Raw genomic sequence first — 26,577 nt, forward strand, 5'->3', positions numbered from 1 at the left:
CTCTTAAAGACTTGTTCAAGAGTTGTTGAAGACTTGTTCAACAGTTTTTAAGAATCTTTTATAAATGTCAAAAAAATTTCAAAACTTAATAAAAAGTTGTTCAAGAGTTGTTCAAGACTTGTTCAAGAGTTGTTGAGGACTTGTTCAATAGTTGTTGAAGAGTTATTCAACAGTAGTTCAAGAGTTATTGAACAGTTGTTCAAGATATTTTTGGAAGTTGTAGAAAAATTGTAAAAAAAGTTGAAAGTTGTTCAAAATTTGTTTGTAAATTGTTTATAATTTGTTTAACAGCAACACAGTAAAGTAATTTAAAAGTTGTTAAGATGTGACTAGATTCAACAACGATATCACACAAGAAACGATATGATCAACAACTTTTCAACTGGTCTGCAGGTGATATTCAAGAATAGTTGAATAGTTGTTCTAGAGTTGTTTAACAGTCGTTCAAGAATAAGTCAAAAGTTGTTCAAGAATTATCCAAGAGTTCTTAAAAAAAGTGTGAAAGTTGTTTAAAAATTGTTTAAAAGTTATTCAAAAGTTGTTCAGCTGTCATTTTAGACATGTTCAACAACTGTTGAACAGTTGTTAAAAAGCTTTTCAGGAGTTGTTAAAGATTTGTAATTATCAAGAAGCTATTTAAATGTTGTTGATCACTTAATAAACAGGTGTTAAATAATTGTTGATAAATTGTTCATCAGTAACTTAATAGCTTTTCAATTTGTTATTGAAAAGTTGAGCACTCGTTCTTGATATGATCATCAAAGGTTATTCAAGATTAGTTGAAGCACTGTTCAAAAAATGCTCAACAGTAGTATGAGACATATTCAAAAGTTTTTCAAGAGTATCAAAGAGCTGTTTTCAGAAATGTTGAAAAGTTTCTTACAAGTTGTTCAATGGTTTATCAACAGATGTTCAGTAATCGTTAAAGATACGTTCAAAAATTGTTAAATGGTTATTAAGAAACTGTTTATGAGTTGTTCAACAATTTTTCATAAATTAATCGAAATCTGTCCTAGAGTTATCCAAGAGTTGTCCAAGAAATGGTAAAATGTTAAATGTAATCGTTCCAGATTTGTTCAACAACTGTCTGGACACGAAGCCTGATTTTTCTGTTACATTCTTATTGGAATTCCATATAAACTGTAACGGGAACTGCAGGCACCAGGTCCTGACTATTAAGAAGTTGTTAAAGAGTCGTCAACAATTATTCAAGAATTATTCAAAAGTTATTCAAGAGTTATTTCAGAGTAGTGCAGCAATCGTTCTAGATCAATTTAACAGCTGTTCAACGGTTGTAAAGAAGCTGCTGGTTGAAGAGATGCTCAAGAATTTGTCGACAGTTTTTCAAGATTTTTTTAAGAGCTGTTCAACCGTTGTTTAAAAGTTGTTTGAGAGTTGTTCAAAAGTTGCTTAACAGATGTTCGACAGATGTTCAGCAGATGTTCAACAGATGGTTCATGATTGTTTAAATGTTGTTCAACATCCGTTCGGGATATTTTCCAGATATTTTTAAAAGTTGTTCAAGCTTGTAAAAAAGTTCATTAGGAGTTGTTTTACAGCAATTTAAGAGTTGTTCAACAATCGTTCGGTGGGTCTCGTGGCGCAGGGGTAGCGGCTTCGGCTGCCGATCCCGATGATGCTATGAGACGCGGGTTCGATTCCCGCCTTATCCACTGAGCTTCTATCGGATGGTGAAGTAAAACGTCGGTCCCGGTTTCTCCTGTCTCGTCAGAGGCGCTGGAGCAGAAATCCCACGTTAGAGGAAGGCCATGCCCCGGGGGGCGTAGTGCCAATAGTTTCTTTTTCAACAATCGTTCAAGATATGTTCAATAATTGATCAACGGTTGTAAAGAAACTGTCGAGTAGTTGAAGAGTTTTTCAAGAGCTCTTAGCCGACAGTTGTTCAAGAGCTGCCCAACTGTTGTTCAAAAGATGTTCAACAGATGTTCAACAGATGTTCAACAGATGTTCAACAGATGTTCAACAGCTGTTCAACAGATGTTCAACAGATGTTCAACAGTTGTTAAAAAGTAAATTAACATAGGTTCGGGTTATTTTCATGATTTTATGAAAAGTTGTTCAAGCTCTTTACAAAAAGTAGTTCAAGAATTTTTGAACAGTTGTTTTATGGATGTTGAACAGTTGTTAAATAGTCAGTTTAAAATTATAAAAGCGCTACGCATAAGTTGATCAAGCTCCAACCTCCCCTACAAAACCGAAAGCATCGCGGGGAAGGTCAGGCGGACAAGTGAGTGATAGAGCAAATGGTACAAACGAGAATCTATGCACCTCAACCATGGTATGGTACATGAACAGAGATAGTGCCAGCAGATAGCCATCCAAACGCACATGATGATGCTAATACTGATTTGAGGGGTGAGGGTTAAGGGAGGCGGTCCGGCACATGATAGTGACGAAGAGAGTGTTGAACGCCCAGAGATAGAGAGAGAGAGCGCGTTTATGTATTTATTATCATGTTTGGATTTATACTAGTGGACCGAGAATTATTACGATTTGTTCGTGCTCGTGTCAGATATTTATGAATGCAAATGTTTAGTTTATAATCGCTGCAAACGACGACCGGTCCGCGGTGTTGCACGTCCAGACGCCGCAGACCGATGTCAAGTGTTTGGCGGCGACCGGCGGTGCGTGACGTGAATTGATTGGGGAACATCGCGCGCAATTTTATACTTTGCTTGTTGGCTAAATTTGTTAGCGGGCTGGCAAAATGGGACAGCAATTGATTGCAGTTTGAAAAAGGTCTAGCCGCGGAGTCGCGGCATTTAGAATTGTTGTGTAGCAGGTAATTCTTTAAATTTACTATGGTTTTGTCTGATATTATGTGATTTGAACGATTTTTTTGTATTGTTAGGCCGGCTATGCAATTATCGTAAAATAATGTTAACTTCTTTCGTAATTTCGTCGAAGAAATGGAACTTTTAAAATTTTACTAACCATTGATTTTTTTTAATGTAGTGCTTAAGTATTTTAAACAAGTTTTCAATCCAAGGGCCGGCTATGCAGTTATAGGAAAATAATTTTCAAAAAAAATGAAAATTGTAAAATGAAAATTTATTTGTTTTGGCAACCACTTTTTTTGTAGTTTATCCCCATGGCAATAATTTCGTTAATATATCTGGAGGGGCAAATTTACGAATCCCAAATGTGTGTGTGTGTGTGTGTGTGTGTGTGTGTGCCTCTCAGTTGGATCGAAATAATAAATTTGCTATAGCCGTTAAACACCGTGTGCCGTAAAATCGTTTTTTCCTTCCAACCTTTTTTACTGAAAAAATGCAAGAAAATAAAAAAAGCTGCAGATCGTAACTCCCACGGGAACCTTTCCGTGAAGTGCTGGGTGTGCGAGTAATAATTATTGTTATTATTGCGATAAAAAATTAAAATTAATTTCCTATTTACGCTTTTTTATTGGGAGCGGAAGAGGTGGAAAATTCCGAGAATTTTCGCTCGAAATAGGGTCGATTTTTTCAGGTTAAAGGTACGTGCACATAAAATGCCCAACTGTGACGGAAAGGGAAAATTACTCCTCAATGTTTCCACTTTGGTGATTCTTTGGTTTTTCTGGGTTGAAAAACTGCTTTTCAATTTGTGAGTAGCTGGGTTGAAGTCCTAATTGATTTTGGAAATTTAATAATTTCATCATTTTTCTTCATTAAATTACCAATAAATTTCTGTTCCCAGTTTGTTAAAAAACACTAAATTTCCAAAATTAATTCAACCCTCGAAAAACTTTCCCAGTTCAGAGACACCAACGAAAAAAAAACTGCGAAAAATTAAATTTCCCGCCGGCGAAATATTTCCTCCTCAATTGCCACTTTAAAACTTCATTTCGCTTTATGTGGATTTTTCACTTGCTGCTTCCGCCAAGGTTCCGCGAGCTCTGGCGGTGGTCATGATGAGTATTTCACCGAAAAAAAAAATGCAGTTAGACTGGACCTTTTCCGCGAAAAAGCAAGAAGAGAAAAATTGCACATCTTCAAGTATTTGCCCTCCACGATTTTCTCGCACACAAGTGGTTGCAATATTTGGCAAATACTTGCCAGTCAGTTTTTTTTAGGGATTTTACATTCGTTTGCTTTCTATTTTTCAGTTTCAATGGGGAAATTGGAGTAAAATGAAGTTTTACTTTGGTTTTTGTTTTCATGTTTCAAAGTTATCATGCTCCATGTTTTCATGTTTTGATATCTTGATGTTTTTTTATGTTTTCCAGGATTTCATTGAAACATGAAAACATGAAAACATGAAAACATGAAAACATGAAAACATGAAAACATGAAAACATGAAAACATGAAAACATGAAAACATGAAAACATGAGAACATGAGAACATGAAAACATGAAAACATGCAAACATGAAAACATGAAAACATGAAAACATGAAAACATGAAAACATGAAAACATGAAAACATGACAACATCACGCAAAAAATATGGCATATATGAATCAACAAAACGTTTAGTTGATTTGAAAATCATGATTTTTGTTGAATCAATGCTTAACGTCAAAGCAGCTTTTTTCAAAACAACAAAAGTCTTTTGTAGAATTGAGGAAATCATGGTTTGTTTCAACGCAATTTTGTTTTTGATTATACTCAACAAAATATTTGCTGATTCAAACCTCGTACAGGCTGATTCTTCAAAACATTTTTCTGCGTGATGAAACATGAAAACATGAAAAAATTAAAACGTGAAAACATGAAAAAAAATAAAACATGAAAATATGCAACCAATGTTTTCATGACGTTCCCTTTTTAACTGTTTTCATGTTTTCATGTTTTCATGTTTTCATGCTTTCATGTTTTCATGTTTTCATGTTTTCATGTTTTCATGTTTTCATGTTTTCATGTTTTCATGTATTCATGTTTTCATGTTTTCATGTTTTCATGTTTTCATGTTTTCATGTTTTCATGTTTTCATGTTTTCATGTTTTCATGTTTTCATGTTTTCATGTTCTCATGTTTTCATACTTTTTTTCATGTTGTTGTGATTTTCATGTTTTCGTACTTACTTTGCTTTTATGTTTTCATTTTGAAGATATATCTTTCTGCGTTCAATTCACTCCAAACCCCCCCCCCCCCTCTTTTCATTTTCCTTTTCAATCCAGCAACTTTATTAACGAACTTTACATTTACTTTCTACTTGCAGGGCCCTTCACCGGTCATTTCCCGGTCGAGAAACGCCGACCACGGATTCGAAGTCCTTCCACCCCTATCCAACCAAGTTGAAAATAAAAACCTGCCAACGCAGCTTTCTCCCAACGCAAAAGCCACCAGGCAAGCAGTGAAGTAAATTTCGGTGAATAATGATTACGCAGCCCCTGACGAGGGTGGTTTGATGCCGTAATAAATAAATTACGCCGAGCCAGACGCAAAATTTACCCTCTCTCTCTTAGTAACAGAGGGCACGGTCTTGTTCAGGAATCGCGAAAAATCGAGGGAAAACGAGCCAGCCTGACTTCAAGATTGGCGTGCGTGAGAAAGGTGAGTAATTTCGGGGACGTCAAGATGAAATTGACGGAAGGGCGCTTAGGAGGAAATATGTTAACGTGAAAAGTTGATTCTTGAAGGAGATGCTCAATGCGCTTAAGACCATAAAAGACGGTCGAAACGCTTAATCACACCTGAAGACATTAAAGGGTACTTCAGAAATAGAATGATACTTGAACATAATTGAGACACGTCAAGAGTTTAAAAGTCACAAGATGACTTTTGAGACGCTTAAAAATGCTTAAGGTGCTCATAGACACTTGAAGAATTTAAAAAACGCCTGAGACGCTTAAAACACAATACTTGTGTTGCTCATCCTAAAAGTTCTTTAAGACACTTAAAAATACTCATAGCTTTTGAGACGCTTAAAACAGTTGAAAATCAATAAAGTCACTAGAGACTAGAGGTGGGCAAAACCGCTCTTTTTAGGAGCCGCTCATTTTCGTTCGCTCATTAAACAGAGCGGCTCTTTTGAACGGCTCTTTCGCTCTTTTTCAAAATTTGGATGACATGGTTTTTAAAAATCGTGTGATTTTATAAGTTATTTTACATTGGACTTTCATGAATTTTTGATAAAAAAAAAATTAAAACTGAAAACGAGAAGATGCAATTCAGATGCTCAAATTTATATTCCGATAATACTTTAATGTACCAGCAGTTGTACAATGAAAAGTTTTTTTTTTCTTTTGGTTCAATCATTTTATTTTTACTTACTTTTAAGTTTTATAAGCATTAAAATTTTTGAAGTTGTATTTTCAATTTTCAAAAACATATTTAAAACTAATGTTTTTTTGGAAATCCAATAAATTATATTTAAAACAAAAATCATGTCATATTGAAACGGTTCTTTCAAAAGACCGGAGTTTAAAAAAGAACCATGTTTTTTTTGTGATTCACGGTTCGTTCGCTCTTTTCAGTGAACCGGCTCTTCGAGCGGCTCGCTCTTTTTTTGCCCACCTCTACTAGAGACGCTATAGAAATTCAAAAGCCTGATGATACTCGAAAACATTTGAGAGGCTTCAAGACACTTTAACAACATAAGACGGCCGTTGACGCTTAAAGACACTTGAGACGCTAAAAAAAAACTTTAAAGCACTTAAAAATTATTTAAGGTACAAAGAAGACATAGAATGATGCTAAAGACGCACTTGACGTCACTAGAGACGCTTAAAGGCACCTGCAGACACAAGATGATGCTTAAGGCGCACTTGACGGTACTTGAGACGCTAAAGGACACCTTTAGACACAGTACGATGCATGAGACGGTTAAGAATTTTGAAGTAATTTTAACCCTTTCAGGCCTAATCGGTCATATATGACCCAAAAATCAAAACTTTCTAAAGTAGCCTATAATTTTCCTATGGTCCTCAGGATCATTTTCCCATCACTAATTACCAAAAAAAAATGTTTTTGAAAATTCGGTTAAACGGTTAAGAACACTTGAATACAAAGAATGATGCTTGAGACGCTCAAGGATAATTGACTATACTTGAGACGCTTAAAGACACTTAAAGACACTTGAGGAGCTCAAGGATACTGAGAAACACTTGAGACGCTCAACGACACTTGAACACACTTGACGGCACTTGAGATGGTTAAGGACACTTGATGACATAGAATGATGTTTGTAACGCTTAAGGACACTTGATGATATATATCAATTCTTGAGACACTAACAGACATTTAACAACACTTGAGACACTTGAATACGCATGGAAAACACAGGATGATGCTTAGACGCTTAAGAACACTTGAAGACACTTCAGGCGCTCAAGGACATTTGAAGACACTTCAAAGACACTTGATGACATAGAATGTTTCATGAAGCGCTAACAGACATTTGACAACATTTGAGACACTTAAGAACACCTGAAGAAACTAGAGGCGCTTAAGGACACTTGAAGACACTTGAGCCGCTTAAGAATACTTGAATACATGGAATGATGCTCGAGACGCTTAAAGACACTTCATTACATATAATGATGCTTGAGACGCTTAACGGTACACATCAACCATAGCTTTTGCACCCAGATTTCTGTTACAGACATTTTAGTATCTTCAAAACTACGGGAACTATCGATATATTTTTTTATTCATCCCCTAAATTACTGTCTTCGTAGTTATTTACAACAAAGTTTGACTATTTTTACAATCAGATTCTTGCAGGATTGGGTTCGTAAGTTTGACAATTTTGGAATAAGAAGACAACAACTTCCTTGGTTGCTGTGCACCCTTAAGGAAAATGAAAACATAAAATGATGCTTGAGACGCTTAAGGACACTTGACGACCCAGAATGATGCTTGAGACGCTCAAGGACACTTGACGACCCAGAATGATGCTTGAGACGCTCAAGGACACTTGAAGACACAGGATGATGTTTGAGACGCTTAGGGACACTTGTAGTCACTTAGGACGCTTAAAAATGCCTTTAAAATCTAGAAGATGCTCAATCCAATAAATGTTCGTACCATTCCTTCTTAACCTTCTGCGCAACCAATTTCCACCCACAATGTTGTCTCCAAACAGCGCCTATACCAAGGGGAGGGCGCGGTTTGAAAAATTGAATTTCAATGTGGCATGACCCTCGGACCGGTAGTCCTCAATTACCTGTTTTGAATAAATGTCCAGTTTTTTTTTTGTTCATTGCCGTCAGAGGTTCGGTGATAATCGAGTGGAAAACGGGGGACCCCCTTTGCTTACTGAGGGAGGTAGAAGAAAGGAAAACCTCCGCCGAGTCGGTTACGAAGTTGGGTTCGGTCTCTAACAAGAAGATTGATTTAAAAACTAATTGCTTAATTAATTATTGAGCAACTGGCCGGAAGAGGTCACCGGCGACGCCGGCCAGGTTCGACGTGTTTTACTTGAGTTGGTCCCTTTTAGTCTCACTTTTACCTGGGAGGGTGGTGAAGGGGGCTGTTCAAATGGTTGGATAATTGTTGGGTCACCTGAATGAGTGTGTGTTTTCGATGGAGGGAGGGAGGTTGAGCGAAAGGGTTGAATGGAGGGTTGCTGGTTCAAATAGACGGTGCCTGGCTAACCGGGTGGGACGGATTGATTTAACGTTGATGAATTGAGGAGTTTGAGGAGGGTAGGGGTTGAAATTGTTAGTTTTGTTTTGCTGCGTAATGAATAATTCATGCAGAGCAATCACCCCCGCAAGCAGGGAGTTTTTATTTTGTTGCGTTTTTTTTTTTTTTTAGTTGAGCAAATAAGAATGTTAACGAGTTGGGCAGAACAGGAAATTCATTTTAACGCATCATAGAACTGTAGCACAAAAAAAACTTTAAAAAAAAACGTATCAAATTACAAGATACTTTAAAAATACTACAAAATACCTAATAAGTCAAATAAAAAACTGTAGCGCCCAAATATACCACTAAAATACAATTTAAAGTGTATTAAAAAAACCTTTTCTACTTAATTCTAAAAAATTATAGAAAAAATATTCTAGAAGCATCATTTTCAAAATGTTGCCAAAAGTAACCAAACATATTTTCCTCTCTGTCACCTTGAAAAGGTGTCACATCTGGAGATGCAAACATGAAAATCATTTTTAAATCCCCAAAATTTCCTTTCGCTATCACGTAGAATTCATCTTCATTTCACTTTCACGTTACCGGCGGGCCCTCGCAATGAAAAGTGAAAATCTTAGTCCATAAATCAATTTAATGAACCTTTTTTTCCTCTCCAGAGTAGAAAATTCTACAATGCCATTACTACGCACCCAAACCCAAACTTCCTCTCTCATCCTGGAAAAACCACCTCCGGCTGCATTTGCTCGAATTTCCCGCTTTTTCTCGCTTTCTGTTTGATTCATTTGGGTAAAAACCGCGGCGAGACGCAATCCTCCCCCACCACCTCGAGGGCGGAAATGGTTCGGAAAAATGTTGCACAATTCGCGCGTAGTTCGACATGAAATGTTGTGTGCCCAGTCCGAAACCCTTAAGCTCCTATGCAATAATGGCGCACTGGCTGGCAGGTCTCAGCTGGCACTTTGGTGCTCCCGGGAAAAGTAATAAAAATTTATTGGTAATTTTTATTGTTAGCGAAATGCTTCCCGTGGAAAGTGGGGCACCGTGAAAATTAATAAATTAAAAAAATCTGCAATTTGCTTAAAATTTTTAAACTTCAAATGAAAAATTACTTAAAGATATCAATTTTTTTTCACTGTGCCTTCCGAATTCCACTAGGCGAGCCCTTTTGGCCGGAAGTCCTCCAAAAAGGGTTCCCCAAAATCGCGATACCCATCCGGTGGCTGCCCAATGGCATTCTCGTGGAGGTTGGGGAAAAACAAATTTTCAGCTTTAAATCCAGCGCCCAGACGAATTTATTTGCGCTCGGTTGGCACTTTCTCTGGGCACGAAAGCAAAAAAAATCGCTGATGGCTGGGCTTTTTTTTGGGTGCACGCGGTTTGTTTCATCAGCGATTTTCTCTCTGTTTTGTTTTATTATCGACAATAAAGATGGAATTTTTCAAAGAGTGGTGACAGTTTTTTCCTCGGTTGCTGGCAATTTGGTTGCCAGACGGGAATTTGTGGTTGATGACAGGAAAATGCTTTTTTTTACTTTTAAAATTGTGGTCAGATAAAGTATTAAATAACCATTTTAAGAACATAAGATGGAATTCACCTTCACACAAAATCTTTTAAATATATGAAATGGGTAATTCTCCGCCAACTCACACAGCAGTTGCCCCGACCCCTCTTCGATTTGCGTGAAACTTTGTCCTAAGGGGTAACTTTTGTCCCTGATCACGAATCCGAGGTCCGTTTTTTGATATCTCGTGACGGAGGGGCGGTACGACCCCTTCCATTTTTGAACATGCGAAAAAAGAGGTGTTTTTCAATAATTTGCAGCCTGAAACGGTGATGAGATAGAAATTTGGTGTCAAAGGGACTTTTATGTAAAATTAGATGCCCGATTTGATGGCGTACTCAGAATTCCAAAAAAACGTATTTTTCATCGAAAAAAAAACATTAAAAAAGTTTTAAAAATTCACCCATTTTTCGTTACTCGACTGTAAATTTTTTTGGAACATGTCATTTTATGGGAAATTTAATGTACTTTTCGAATCTACATTGACCCAGAAGGGTAATTTTTTCATTTAGAACAAAATTTTTCATTTTAAAATTTTGTGTTTTTTCTAACTTTGCAGGGTTATTTTTTAGAGTGTAACAATGTTCTACAAAGTTGTAGAGCAGACAATTACAAAAATTTTAATATATAGATATAAGGGGTTTGCTTATAAACATCACGAGTTATCGCGATTTTACGAAAAAAAAAGTTTTGAAAAAGTTGGTCGTCATCGATCATGGCCGTTCATGGTCACCCGCGACAGACACGGACGACGAACAAAGAAAAACGCAAAAAGTAACTTTTTCAAAACTTTTTTTTCGGCCCCTCCGTCACGAGATATGAAAAAACGGACCTCGGATTCGTGATCAGGGACAAAAGTTATCCCTTAGGACAAAGTTTCACGCAAATCGAAGAGGGATCGGGGCAACTTTTCCCGATTTCGTGTGAGTTGGTAGAGAATTACCCAAATAACATTGATTTTTTTTTTGCAAGATGGCTTTTTCAAATGGAACGGACAAAGCTTCTAAAATAAAATAAAATACATGTTAACCCCTCCCTAAAATCACTTGGCAATAAATTTTGCATTGTCTAAACCAATATCAAATTTCTCAACCATCCTTTATTTAGACTTCCCAGAAAGCTCTTCCAACCATAATGCAAATATAAACCCCGAGAAGCAAACGGAGACACAACTCCACCATTAAATCAAGCCATCCGGATCAAACCGCCATTTCCTGAGTTACGGAGAGGAGGTTGGGGAGGACCACCCCCAACGGGCCAATAAAATTCGATTATTCTTTGCGCCACGTGGAGCAGCAGCAGCACGATTTGTGTATGTTTGCAAATCACTTTGGCGGGATTTTCGCGTGAAAACCCGACCCCCAGATCTAGACAAATCGCTAGGTAATTTTACTCGTTTTGGTGGATTTATTGGAATCAGTTTTTCTTCTTACTTCTTCGGGTTGGAGCGATACATTTCAAATGAGTTACGAGGGGGAGATTTCGAGGAAATATTTGAAGACGATTGATCAAATTGAGCATCGAAAAATTGCTTTTCAAGCTGAAAAAGATTCAAAATTGACCAATTCCAAAAAGATTGAAAAATTTAAAAAATCTGTTGGATATAAATTTTTTTTTAAATAAATTTGAAAGCGCAATCATGTTACGAAAGTTACAAAACCTACTCCAAATTTTCCCTCTCAAAAAAGAAGCTTGAAGTCGCCCGAGCTTTGGAAAAGTGAAAAGCACAACCTCAACGCTGTCTGCCGGGGCTTACTTTGATCTTTTCTCCTCTCTCCCCAGGGAGGAGTAAATCGAGGGTAAAGCGAGCTTTTGTTTGTTTAACGGTTTCGGCACGGCACAGGATTCCTAGCACTTTGGGTTTAGGTTTGGGCCTGTGCTGATGCTGTATTATTATTTTTGTTTGAAGAATGTAGTCTTTCAGTGCGCGACGCGGATGACCTGGTTCGATTTGTGTAACAACTCTTTTTTCGCTCGATGTCGATGAAATGTTTGACAGATTTGGGCAGAGATTTTAAAAGTGAAGATCCGTTGAAACATTCTGTCAGTTTATTTTTATAGTTTATCAACAAACAGATAGTTTCTTCAAGGTCTGTTTAGAGTTTTTGGAGTTTCTTTTAGCTGTGACTTTTACTTTTATCTCAATGGATACAATAAAACAATTACGTTGGGATTGACACTGACAGGAAAACAATGCAGCAAATCTTTCAAATTCTAATTTGAAACAATTCCTTTAAAGAGTCGTCTAACAAACAATGTTCCTGAATTCTTTGTTAAAGCCAAGCCGTGATGCAATTTTCCTTTTAATCTCTTGTAAGAAGCTAAATTTACAGCTTCATTGACTCGTGTTGAGAGGGCTTCGAGGAAAATTTCCTGTCAAATTCTGCAAAGATTGTCCCTATGGCAAGAATCAGTAATTTCGTAAAATTTTAATTTTGATGTTAAAGAACCTTATTGCATTTTTTTTAAGTTCCCCCCACCCCTCTTCAAAATTCCTAAAAAAACAACAGAAGGCAAAACAAAATATTGCTGAAAAAAAATCATAAACTATTGATTCAGTAAAAAATATGTTTATAATCAATTAGGGCACTTTAAGACTTTTTATAACTTTTGAATTTTGAATATTTTCATTAATTCGTTGATATTTGGCAAATTATCGTTTAAATGTATAAAACAATTTTTGATACTTTTTGCTATAAAATTTCTCAAATATCTCATAACTTAACAAATATATATATTTTCAAATTAGGATAACTCTTATTTTTATAAATTTCCTAAGTCAAAATTGATTTCAATATTTGAAATTATTTTTCATCGAAAAGACCAGAAAATTTGACAAAAGTTAATAGTTTCTGAGATATTAATAACTGAAAAATGATGGTTAAATAGGTGTTAAAGAGAAAGAAAAAAAACTATTTTTTCACAATTTTTCAACTTAAAGAGGCTTTATGTTAGCAATCAACAACAAATTTGCAAGCTGGTTATACAAAAGAAGAATGTGAAATTTGAAAATCTTTAGAAGGAATTGTGTGAATGAAATAGTGCCAGAAAAGTAACAAATCAGAGTAAGGACTTAAAAAAGGATGCATGGAAAACCCCGATGTTTCATTTATTCTTTATGGCATTAAATTAAATTTTCAAAAAACGTGCTTGTGAAATTTTATTATTTTACATGTTTTTTGTTGTGTTCCAGGTAGGATTATTTCATACAAAAAATAATCTTTTGTGTATGGAGAGTGGAAAATCGCTTCTTTTTTGAGACAAATAAAAATTAAAAAAATCATTAAATCGCCATGCAAATGTGGAGGATTGCTATATTGTAAAATTTCGTGATTTAATTTTTTAAATTTTGAATGTGATAAAATTAAGGGAAAGGAGCATCTGCAATATAAGATTAAATGAAACAGTGATAATAATAATAAATATTTTTTTTATCTTTTACCACATTTTTCTAAAAATTCGAGATCTTATACTTCAACTTTGCTAACGAAGAAAAAACGATCAGAAAATTCCTTTTCAAGTTACAGTTACAGATATTACATTACATTCATATCTGCTCCTTGATGGTTTGCCAAAAACTTTTTAGTAACAATTCAACATTTTTGTAAAAAATAAGTGGAATGTTTCCATGTGGGTAATTCTCCGCCAACTCACACAGCAGTTGCCCCGACCCCTCTTCGATTTGCGTGAAACTTTGTAATAAGGTGTAACTTTTGTCCCTGATCACGAATCCGAGGTCCGTTTTTTGATATCTCTTGACGGAGGGGCGGTACGACCCCTTCCATTTTTGAACATGCGAAAAAAGAGGTGTTTTTCAATAATTTGCAGCCTGAAACGGTGATGAGATAGAAATTTGGTGTCAAAGGGACTTTTATGTAAAATTAGACGCCCGATTTGATGGCGTACTCATAATTCCGAAAAAACGTATTTTTCATCGAAAAAAACACTAAAAAAGTTTTAAAAATTCTCCCATTTTCCGTTACTCGACTGTAAAAAATTTTGGAACATGTCATTTTATGGGAAATTTAATGTACTTTTCGAATCTACATTGACCCAGATAGGTTATTTTTTCATTTAGAACCAAATTTTTGATTTTAAAATTTCGTGTTTTTTCTAACTTTGCAGGGTTATTTTTAAGAGTATAACAATGTTCTACAAAGTTGTAGAGCAGACAATTACAAAAATTTTGATATATAGACATAAGAAGTTTGCTTATAAACATCACGAGTTATCGCGATTTTACGAAAAAAAGTTTTGAAAAAGTTACTTTTTGCGTTTCTCTTTGTTTCGTCGTCCGTGTCTGTCGCGGGTGACCATGAACGGCCATGATCGATGACGACCAACTTTTTCAAAACTTTTTTTTTGTAAAATCGCGATAACTCGTGATGTTTATAAGCAAACCCTTTATGTCTATATATCAAAATTTGTGTAATTGTCTGTTCTACAACTTTGTAAAACATTGTTACACTCTAAAAAATAACCCTGCAAAGTTAGAAAAAACACGAAATTTTAAAATGAAAATTTTTGTTCAAAATGAAAAAATGACCCTTCTGGGTCAATGTAGATTCGAAAAAAAACATTAAATTGCCCATTATAGGACATGTTCCAAAAAAATTTACAGTCAAGTAACGGAAAATGGGAGAATTTTTAAAACTTTTTTAGTTTTTTTTCGATGAAAAATACGTTTTTCGGAATTCTGAGTACGCCATAAAATTGGGCGTACAGTTTTACATAAAAGTCCCTTTGACACCAAATTTCTATCTCATCACCGTTTCAGGCTGCAAATTATTGAAAAACACCTCTTTTTTCGCATGTTCAAAAATGGAAAGGGTCGTACCGCCCCTCCGTCACGAAATATCAAAAAACGGACCTCGGATTCGTGATCAGGGACAAAAGTTACTTCTTAGGGCACAGGTTCACGCAAATCGAAGAGGGGTTGGGGCAACTGCTGTGTGATTTTTATTTATATCAAATCAAATATTTATATAAAATATTGCTTAGATACTGCATAGTGATCCTATTGTATGTAATTTAAAATGGTGGCCAAAACGGGAGCATAATAGTAGTTTATGCAACAAGTTGCAAAAAGAGGATTTTTTCAGCACGAGTCGTACATTTATCTAACGAGGTTCACCGAGTTAGATAAATACGACGAGTGATGAAAAATCATGTTTTGCAACGAGTTCCATACAACGTTTTTTGCAATTCCGAAAAACACCCTTTGGACAGAATTATAGGACAAATGTCCATGCATTGAGTCAATGAATCGTTCAAATAAAAAAAAATGTTGAAAAGTATAACTTTTCCTAACAAGTGCTGAAAAGTTCAACTTTTCAGCATCCATTTCAGTGCTGAAAAGTAGAACTTTTCAGCATTTGTTTTGAAAAGGGTAACTATTCGATTCTGTTATTTTTGGTACAGAAAAGTAGGCTGTTTCGTCGTTCAAGAATGACAGGAAAAGTAAGTAGTTTCACGACGGAATTGCAAAAAATAACTTTTTGCAATTCCGTCGTGATACTACTTACTTTTCCTGTCATTCTTGAACGACGAAACAGCCTACTTTTCTGTACCAAAAATAACAGAATCGAATAGCAACACTTTTCAAAATAAATGCTGAAAAAATCTACTTTTCAGCACTGAAATGGGTGCTGAAAAGTTGAACTTTTCAGCACTTGTTTCGAAAAGTTATTCTTTTCAACATTATTTTTGATTTAAACGATTTATTGACAAAAAAAAAATGAAAATTAGATTCAAAATTTCACTCAGTGTGTGTTTTTTGGAATTGCAAAAAATGATGTATGGAACTCGTTGCAAAACTTGATTTTTTCAGCACTCTCTGGATAAATGTACGACTCGTGCTGAAAATATACTCTTTTTGCATAAACTACTATTAACATTAAATCATATAATTCAACAATTTTTTTAATGCTCAACCCAAATTTGTCTCAAGCGTAGTGTTTTTTCTTTAAAAAGGTCCTATAAGCTATTGTGTTTCATATGTTTATAGATCCCATTGTTTATTTTCTATTGCATTATTCGATTATTCGTAGTCACTGTGGACTGTATCTCACTTAAGATTTTAAATAAATTATCAAAATTCACTATCATTCATTTGATGTTTCGCTCAACATTTGTAACTTTTCATCGCAACATTTGATACAATAGCCGGAATCCCACCGCAACCTTATTCCGCGGGAAGAGACGTGAACAATATGACTTATGGGCACCCTCCGTACAAGAAAAAAGAGGGTGCATCCAACGTCGAGAACGCCAATCTTGTTAGAGTGTGTTCAGCAAAAAAAAAAGGTTTTCCCCCCAAAATAAAAAAAAGAATGTTTCACTGAACGTCCACCGCTCCTCGATTTTATGAAAGAAAGTGGCGACTGACTTTGGTGGGTGGCTTAGCAGGCAGTGGAAAACAGTCCGGGAAAAAGCTTCTCATTGCAGGCAGGCAGGAAACTTTTTAATTTTTATGCAAATTAGATTCATTAGTGAAGCAGTGGGGAGGTGTGGGGAGAGGGCTGGAAAACGTGTGCACGAAACGGACCACACCCCCTTCTTGGTTTTTCTTTCTGTTTCCCTTTTTCCTCGTTGCATGGGAGGAGTGTGGGGGGAAATTAAGTCTGTGGGTGGTAACACAGTGTAGGGATTTTACATTTGAAACATTCCTCGCTTTAATTGCGTACGGTCTGGTGGAAATGAATGAATGAAAGAATGAATGCAGCAGTGAAACTGGAATGAATGGGCGAAGCATAGCTGGTGGGATGTATAGTAATGTAAATATTACATACATAAAATGTTAAAGATCTGACAGGTGGTGCGAAAACGACTTTTTGTTTTATTGAATGCATCGAAATGAATCGGCTGGGAGGGGATTGACGAGGATTACTGCAGGCGCAATGAGGATGAATTGAATTTGAAATTTGGAATGTTTATTTTTTTTTTTATTTTATAACGATTCTGTAAGTGAAAAAATAAACGATCATTATTCATTAATTTGGCTAACTAATGTAGCTATTAAGATCTTGTCTTGTTAAAAGATCATAAAATAATCTTCAAAATTGCCATAAAATGCCATAATAAGTACCAAACTCACTAACGAAATTGCTCAACCCCGAAAAATACCTTCCATCACCATCGTACTTAGTTTATGGACCCACGTGCCTCGAAAGGGCACCCTTCCAGGACATAACGTACCCCACGGACACACACAAACTGCCCGCGATGGCCGCAACAACCGCAACAATCTGTTCAATGTCCGGGCCATGCCATTTTTTCACCACACGACCACCATTCTCCAGGCTCCCAGCCCTGAGAGTGAGCTTACGGACCAATAGCTTTGCTGACCTCTGAAGCTCTGCCGGCCATGGCCAATCCTATTTTACGGGACCTCTCTCTCTCTCGGGTTGGAGCCTGACCTTCGAAAATATGGGAACCCACGTCGCGTCGTTAGGGGCTGTTGGATTCAGTTGGACACACTGCTAGTGGCGGTAGGGTAGAGGGTGTTTAGTTTGAACTTTTTTCTGATTATTTTAATGCTTATCGCAAGTTGCTTTGACACCTTACAAATCATTTCAAATAATTAAATTTTCTTAGTCGCAATTTTCTAGAATTTTGCAATTCTTTCGACAATTTTCATTGTGAATTTCCATCTTGCATTTTAAAATTTTCCATATCAGTCTCAAAACATTTCGGACGGGCTGGTAATACTACTGGGCTTGTTAATTTTCAAAATTCTGTATCATGAGAATTGATTTTATGATCTATTTGGTATCTTCGGCAAAGTTGTAAGTTATGACTAGAACTTTTCAGTGAAAGAAACCGGTAAACGTAAAAAACCCTATTTCTCAGTATACTTTTAGGCTGGTACAAATTTTATTTAAAGTTTTTGCGCTACAGTTTGACATGATGCAAAATCTTGTACTCAAGCCATTCTTTAAAAAAAAAATTTCAAGAAATGTCGAAAATGTTGTCAATCATTTTCAAACTGTATTTGGAGGTAAAATCAAATTGAATTGCTTGCAGCCACTTAAAACAAAATTATGATATATGAGTTTTTCTCTCTTATAAGAAAGAAAAACTCATATATCGTATATTGAATTTACAAAAAAAAACTTTTGGGTAGACTTTTTCATTGATACTTTTGTTTCCCCATTTTAGTTTAGCGTCCGTGTGTTTGGTCAACTTATTAATTCAAGACAGTGTTGAAAAATATTAGGGTAATTCTCTACCAACTCACACGAAATCGGGAATAGTTGCCCTGACCCCTCTTCGATTTGTGTGAAACTTTGTCCTAAGGGGTAACATTTGTCCCTGATCACGAATCCGAGGTCCGTTTTTTGATATCTCGTGACGGAGGGGTGGTTCGACCCCTTCAATTTTTGAACATGCGAAAAAAGAGGTATTTTTCAATAATTTGCAGCCTGAAACGGTGATGAGATAGAAATTTGGTGTCAAAGGGACTTTTATGTAAAATTAGACGCCCGATTTGATGGCGTACTCAGAATTCCGAAAAAACGTATTTTCATCGAAAAAAACACTAAAAACGTTTTAAAAATTCTCCCATTTTCCGTTACTCGACTGTAAAAATTTTTGGAACATGTCATTTTATGGGAAATTTAATGTGCTTTTCGATTCTACATTGACCCAGAAGGGTCATTTTTTCATTTAGAAGAAAATTTTTGATTTTAAAATTTCGTGTTTTTTCTAACTTTGCAGGGTTATTTTTTTAGAGTGTAACAATGTTCTACAAAGTTGTAGAGCAGACAATTACAAAAATTTTGATATAAAGACATAAGGGGTGCTTATAAACATCACGGATTATCGCGATTTTACGAAAAAAAAAAGTTTTGAAAAAGTTACTTTTTGCGTTTCTTTTAGTTTCGTCGTTCGTGTCTGTCGCGGGTGACCATGGACGGCCATGATCGTTTTTTCGTAAAATCACGATAACTCGTGATGTTTATAAGCAAACCCCTTATGTCTATATATCAAAATTTTTGGAATTGTCTGCTCTACAACTTTGTAGAACATTGTTACACTCTAAAAAATAACCCTGCAAAGTTAGAAAAACACGAAATTTTAAAATCAAAAATTTTCTTCTAAATGAAAAAATGACCCTTCTGGGTCAATGTAGAATCGAAAAGCACATTAAATTTCCCATAAAATGACATGTTCCAAAACATTTTACAGTCGAGTAACGGAAAATGGGAGAATTTTTAAAACGTTTTTAGTGTTTTTTTCGATGAAAATACGTTTTTTCGGAATTCTGAGTAAGCCATCAAATCGGGCGTCTAATTTTACATAAAAGTCCCTTTGACACCAAATTTCTATCTCATCACCGTTTCAGGCTGCAAATTATTGAAAAATACCTCTTTTTTCGCATGTTCAAAAATTGAAGGGGTCGAACCGCCCCTCCGTCACGAGATATCAAAAAACGGACCTCGGATTCGTGATCAGGGACAAATGTTACCCCTTAGGACAAAGTTTCACGCAAATCGAAAAGGGGTCGGGGCAACTGCTGTGTGAGTTGGCGGAGAATTACCCATTACTTTTTAATAAAAGTGCTGGAAACATGAACTTTTCTGTTCTTAAATTAGTTCTATAGTGATTGTAAGCAATTTCATTTTTTTTAAATGCTACCTTTTCCTGTCACTGTACACAGAAAAAAATGATGGTAATATTCATCAGGAACTGGTGACAGATTTTGTGTCAAAAAATGTGTAATATTACATCAGATAATTATGAATTTTTATCAGTTTCTGGTAAATATTCACCTGGTTCACAATTTTACAATTGTTTTAGGTAATATTACATAAAAAGAGGTAATATTCAACACACCAAATGTTTAACATTATTCATTTCAACTTTTTTTTTTGCTGTGTACAATGACTAGAGCTAGTAATTTTTCGCAATTTCGCGGAAGCCGCATAATCCGTGAAATTTGCCCATGTCCGTGAAATTTGGGAAATACCGTGAAATGCTGCGAAATTTGAAGTATTCAACTGATAAATCGCTACTCAGTGCAATCAAGTTTTTTTTTAAATTTAAAAATTTTAAAAGATTTTTAACAAGCATTTTTGTAGCAGTTTACAGAAAAAAGTATTTCAATTCAATTCGGTTTTATTAGTGAATAATCATCTTACAATAAGTTCTTTTTGCAGTTCATAACAGAGTTTTGGAATTCCTTTCAGCTGTGTGTTGAATCTCAATCCATTTTGGAAAGATTATTGCTTATAACTAAGAGATTACCAAGAGTAAGAAAAAAAAATAGAAAAAGTATTTCATATCAGATCTACAACTATGTTTTGAAGATATTGTTCATTAGAATATTCAACAAAATGCAGATAGTTTCTTTATTCCACAAAAGTCCAAAAAGATTTTCAAAGAACATTAATCAACACTTCTTTGAAAGAAAACGCAAAATAGTAGTTTATGCAACAAGTTGCAAAAAGAGGATTTTTTCAGCACGAGTCGTGCATTTATCCAACGAGGTTCATAGAGTTGGATAAATACGAAGAGTGCTGAAAAAATCAAGTTTTGCAACGAGTTCCATACAACATTTTTTGCAATTCCAAAAAACACACACTGAGTGAAATTTTATGTCAAATTTTCATGTATTTTGTCAATAAATCGTTTAAATCAAAAAAATGTTAAAAAGTGCTACTTTTCAAAACAAGTGTTGAAAAGTTCAACTTTTCAGCACCCATTTGAGTGCTAAAAAGTAGAACTTTTCAGCATTTATTTTGAAAAGTGTTGCTATTCGATTCTGTTATTTTTGGTACAGAAAAGTAGGCTATTTCTTCGTTCAAGAATAACAAGAAAAGTAAGTAGTTTCACGACGGAATTGCAAAAAATACGTTTTTTTGTTTTTTTTAATTGTTCAGCTATATAAAACACCGATGAACTAATTGTAATTAAATATTTTGAATAAAAATTATGTGTCTCAATTCAATTGATTAGTAAAATAGTACATATTTAAATCATATCTGTTAACCATTTTGCAATGTGTTATATTTTTTCTTGAACTATATCAATGAATGTAAGAACTGCTTTTAATGAAGTTTTGCCTAAACTTTATAAAAATACTAATATTTTCATATTGCTGAATTTAAGGAAAGGAATAAAAAAATATTTATTGCCCCTATTTCAATTAATCTAGTTTTGATGAATTTGAGGTTCAGAACGTGCTTCATTAAAATTAATTTTATAAAAACTTTTATTTCATTTCATCATTTCATTTCACCGCCTTCGTCTATAAAAAATGTCAATGTTCATTGGAGTAAGCGGGATACTCTCAATGTTAACATTTGTTTGTAAGACCTAATAAAAAAAATCTAGAATTCAACTGACGGAAATTCTTAAAAATTTCCCATGATTATTCAAATACGTTTTTTTTTTTGTCAGGGGGTTTTATTTCGTTTCTAGAACTACAGCTTACTTTTTAGACACTTATCTGTTAATAATTTTGCTAAAAGAAAACATTATTGGGTAATTCTCTACCAACTCACACGAAATCGGGAAAAGTTGCCCCGACCCCTCTTCGATTTGCGTGAAACTTTGTCCTAAGGGGTAACTTTTGTCCCTGATCACGAATCCGAGGTCCGTTTTTTGATATCTCGTGACGGAGGGGCGGTACGACCCCTTCCATTTTTGAACATGCGAAAAAAAGGTGTTTTTCAATAATTTGCAGCCTGAAACGGTGATGAGATAGAAATTTGGTGTCAAAGGGACTTTTATGTAAAATTAGACGCCCGATTTGATGGCGTACTCAGAATTCCGAAAAAACGTATTTTTCATCGAAAAAAACACTAAAAAAGTTTTAAAAATTCTCCCATTTTCCGTTACTCGACTGTAAAAAATTTTGGAACATGTCATTTTATGGGAAATTTAATGTACTTTTCGAATCTACATTGTCCCAGAAGGGTCATTTTTTCATTTAGAACAAAATTTTTCATTTTAAAATTTCGTGTTTTTTCTAACTTTGCAGGGTTATTTTTTAGAGTGTAACAATGTTCTACAAAGTTGTAGAGCAGACAATTACAAAAATTTTAATATATATACATAAGGGGTTTGCTTATAAACATCACAAGTTATCGCGATTTTACGAAAAAAAGTTTTGAAAAAGTTACTTTTTGCGTTTCTCTTTGTTTCGTCGTCCGTGTCTGTCGCGGGTGACCATGAACGGCCATGATCGATGACGACCAACTTTTTTAAAACTTTTTTTCGTAAAATCGTGATAACTTGTGATGTTTATAAGCAAAACCCTTATGTCTATATATCAAAATTTTTTTAATTGTCTGCTCTATAACTTTGTAGAACATTGTTACACTCTAAAAAATAACCCTGCAAAGTTAGAAAAAAACACGAAATTTTAAAATGAAAAATTTTGTTCTAAATGAAAAAATGACCCTTCTGGGTCAATGTAGATTCGAAAAGCACATTAAATTTCCCATAAAATGACATGTTCCAAAATTTTTTACAGTCGAGTAACGGAAAATGGGAGAATTTTTAAAACTTTTTTAGTGTTTTTTTCGATGAAAAATACGTTTTTTCGGAATTCTGAGTACGCCATCAAATCGGGCGTCTAATTTTACATAAAAGTCCCTTTGACACCAAATTTCTATCTCATCACCGTTTCAGGCTGCAAATTATTGAAAAACACCTCTTTTTTCGCATGTTCAAAAATGGAAGGGGTCGTACCGCCCCTCCGTCACGAGATATCAAAAAACGGACCTCGGATTCGTGATCAGGGACAAAAGTTACCCCTTAGGACAAAGTTTCACGCAAATCGAAGAGGGGTCGGGGCAACTGCTGTGTGAGTTGGCGGAGAATTACCCTATTACGTTTATTTTGAGCAGTTTTTAGGGTAACGTGAAATTGCCGTGAAATATCAATGTTTTGTTTTATTTTGCTCTAACTTTTTGAGGGCATTCTTCACGACCAAAGAAGACAAGACATTTTCTGACCGGTTTGATGTATTTGGCAAAGTTGTAGGTATTGATGAGGACTTACCAGAAAAAAACAAACACGTAAAAAATCAAGTTTTTTAAACTTTTATTTTTATAATAATTCAATTTCCCTAAAACCTATATTTTTTTCCATGTTTTGATTATTTTAATTTGTTTAAGGGGAAATAACTGCAACTTTTTAGCAATCGAAAAGCATGAACAACATATTTTATTTGGAAAATATAGAAATTCGAATTTAGTTTTTATTGTACAAACAATTTTGCAAACAAAATTTTTCACAAATTTTTAGAAAAAGGGAATTCATGATATAGTCAATTTAAATTTAATTTTAAGAGAAAATTTCCAGCTTATCGATTTTTAGAAATAGTTTTTAAAATTGTATTTTCCTGAAAATATTTTATAAAAAAAATTAGAACATTTCTTATTTATTTCCTACAGATATTGAAGATTAGAACACTGGCTGCAGAGAAAAAGCAACTTTTTTTCAACTTTTCGGAAAAAAGTTGAAAGCCATAAACAATAATTTTAACGTAGAAAAACTAGTATTTTCAGTAAAAATAAACTTTTAATATCTGTAATGTGTTTTTTTATCAGCGTACAATGATTTTAATCGGATTTTTTTTGTTAATATTTATCAGATTAATTTTTGTTATTCAAAATCATTGTTTTAAGTTTTCTTTGTTTTCTGATCTAATTCTTCAAAGATTGACAATAAGTTCAAACAAAGTTTTCTTTATCAGAAAAGTTAAACAAAAAAAAAATGAGTATAAAATTGGTTTGAAATCATAAAGTCCATGGTTAACTTTAATAATCTATTATGGCCGTTGCAAATATTTTTCAAAGTTCATGGCGCCCTTTTTTAAAATTGGTTCGAAAAATCTCGAGGCATTTTTTTTTTTCATAAAACTGGAAAATTTAAATGGAAATAGAAGTCTAATCAACTAAAAACAACCTAAAACACCTTTTTCTGCATTGATAATCATATTTAGCTTTTTTTTAGCTAGTTTGAAAATATTTTGAACTTTTATTAAATTACAATGTTCCGTACCACAACTTTTAAATCTCACAAAAATTAAATTTTTATTTAATACTTAGAAATTTTGGAAACTTTTGATTGCAAAACAACTGAACAAGTGTATGATGCATTTAAAAAAAAACATTTTTCATTCAAATGTTGATACCGTGGCCTGAATTTTCCATTTTTTTTAACTTTTTTTTTTTTGCCCCGCCCCCCCTCGACATTGGTTAGAGTCGAGGTACATAAACTTCCAAAAATATTAACAACGGCCTAAGTTGAAGAAAATCTATTCAAAAAACAATATTGAAAATTCGTCTTTTTTTAAATCAATGAATAAAACGATTGAATTTGATAACCCCAAAAAACCACCACCACCCCTAACATATTCCCACCCCCACCCCGAAAAGGGATCAAAATTTTCCGAAAACCGCTCCCCCACCATCAATAAAAACCGCACAACTCACCGGTCATTTTGCGGTCTCCTCACTCAACTGGGGAAAGCTCACAGCGAAAAGCTCTTTGCTCTGCTGGCACGTGCACTATTTCACTGCCAAAAAACCGATAAAATGCGAAACATGTCCAATGAGCCGGGTTCGGACTTTGGGGCTGGAATTTGGTGTGTGTGTGGTCGGTTTGGACGGTGTAGAATTTATGAAATGTGGGGAAAAAAAACGCCCGGTCAAATCTCCACCGCGAGCAATATTTTCGAGCTTTTAGTGGAGCTTTCAATAGTGGAGGTTGTTTTTTTTGGTTCCGCGGGCGGAAAGAGGGGAATGAAACATGAATTCCAGTGTGATTCACTCTGGCAAACTGAACTGAACTGGCCTTGCGGGGTCGAAATAGTGGGGTCAGTTATGATTTTTAATCATTTTTGTTATGGTTTTTTTTCACTCTGTTCTGTTCGAGTGGGGATTTGAGTGGGGTTAAGTCAGGAAAGCGAATTTTCATCCGGTTGCAGGCATTATTATACAATATTTTATTCATATTTTCACTTTACGCCGGCGACCGGTTTTATTCCGGATTGCACTTTTATTGGATTCGATTTTTAACTTGGGTAAGTGAATTTATGGACAAGAGGGGCCAGATTTTTATTTATGCCAGATTCAAGAGTTTAATTGCAGTTTTTTTCCATTCAGGTAAAGCCTGGGCTTGATTGCAGTTTTTAATTTGATTTTACAGATTTTAATTTCGTTTTGAAATAGTTTAGAAATCTTTCATCGTTAATAAAAATTATGATAATTTAGTAATGGAACAGATGCGATGGCTAATAACGTGATTTTTCAATAAGTTTATCAATTGATTGCACATTTCAAGTTTTAGAAAACAAATCTGATCCATGAAATCCACTTACTCTTTGATTCATCACTTTTTCCTTTCAAATACAATTGATTTTTTTTCTAGAAGCACATTTCTATAAAAAAAAAGTATTTGGGTCATTCCAGGTCAACTAGGAACACTTTTGGACTCGACCTTCACCGATTTGGACCAAACTTGGAGAGAACGTTCATCTATCGATAGTTAACAGAAATTTCAAGATTGGTGCTGATTGGACCATCCCTAGAGGTATTTTTGGCAACGCCCTCTTTTTTGACGATTTTCTGGAAAACTTTGTTTTTTTTTCTTTTAAACATAACTTTGCAACTATTTGAACAAAAAACTTTTTAGAGGTTGCATTTTATAGAAAATTGTCTAAGGAATTCGATAAAAATAAAATTTTAATCCTTAAATTCCCCCTAAAATTATTTTTTAACGCTTTCAGTATTAAAATCCAGTTTTGACCAATTCCTTATATTTTTATTTTTTTAAATTTTATCACCATCGTGTTCCCCGGACAATTTTACATAATAACACAGCGTAACAAAATATTTTTTTTATTTTTTGGCAGCACGAAAAAAATGCTCCTCTAGGGATCGGCTTCCCGAACAAAATGCAACCTGGCGCATATTTTTATTGTTATCCTAACTCGAGATATTCAATGCAGAAGTTTTGTATATGAATCACCCCCCGTCGGAAAATATTTTTTATTTTGTTTTCTCTGTAACTTTTGATCAATTAGGTCTTTTTGGACGCTTCCGGTGTCATTCGACGGTAAATTGTTAGAAAAACTCAAGATTTGGTCCCATTGGCCGGTTCCCGTAACCGGTTCCGGAGGAAATCCGGAATATTGGCCAAAACTGTGCAAAAACTTCAAAATTTTGAAGTTTTTTGCTCTTAATGCGAAGTGAACGCACTATAGCATGAAACAATCCATACAAACTAAAAAAATGTTGGTCTCAGCATGTTTGAAGGTGTTTAATTGAAAAGGTGGCCATTGAGAACCGGTTCCGGTGAATCCGGATCCGGAAACTCCGGAAAAAATTAAGCAATATTTTCACAATTCCAATGTGTCAGACAGATATAAATAAAAGTGTTGTTGAAGCATTCTTTGCTACTTCATATTCATATTACCACAAAAACATGGCCAAGTGGCCAACGGGAACCTGCTCTAAA

The sequence above is a fragment of the Culex pipiens genome, chromosome 2, assembly GCF_016801865.2.
Source record: "Culex pipiens pallens isolate TS chromosome 2, TS_CPP_V2, whole genome shotgun sequence".
Lineage (NCBI taxonomy): Eukaryota > Metazoa > Arthropoda > Insecta > Diptera > Culicidae > Culex > Culex pipiens.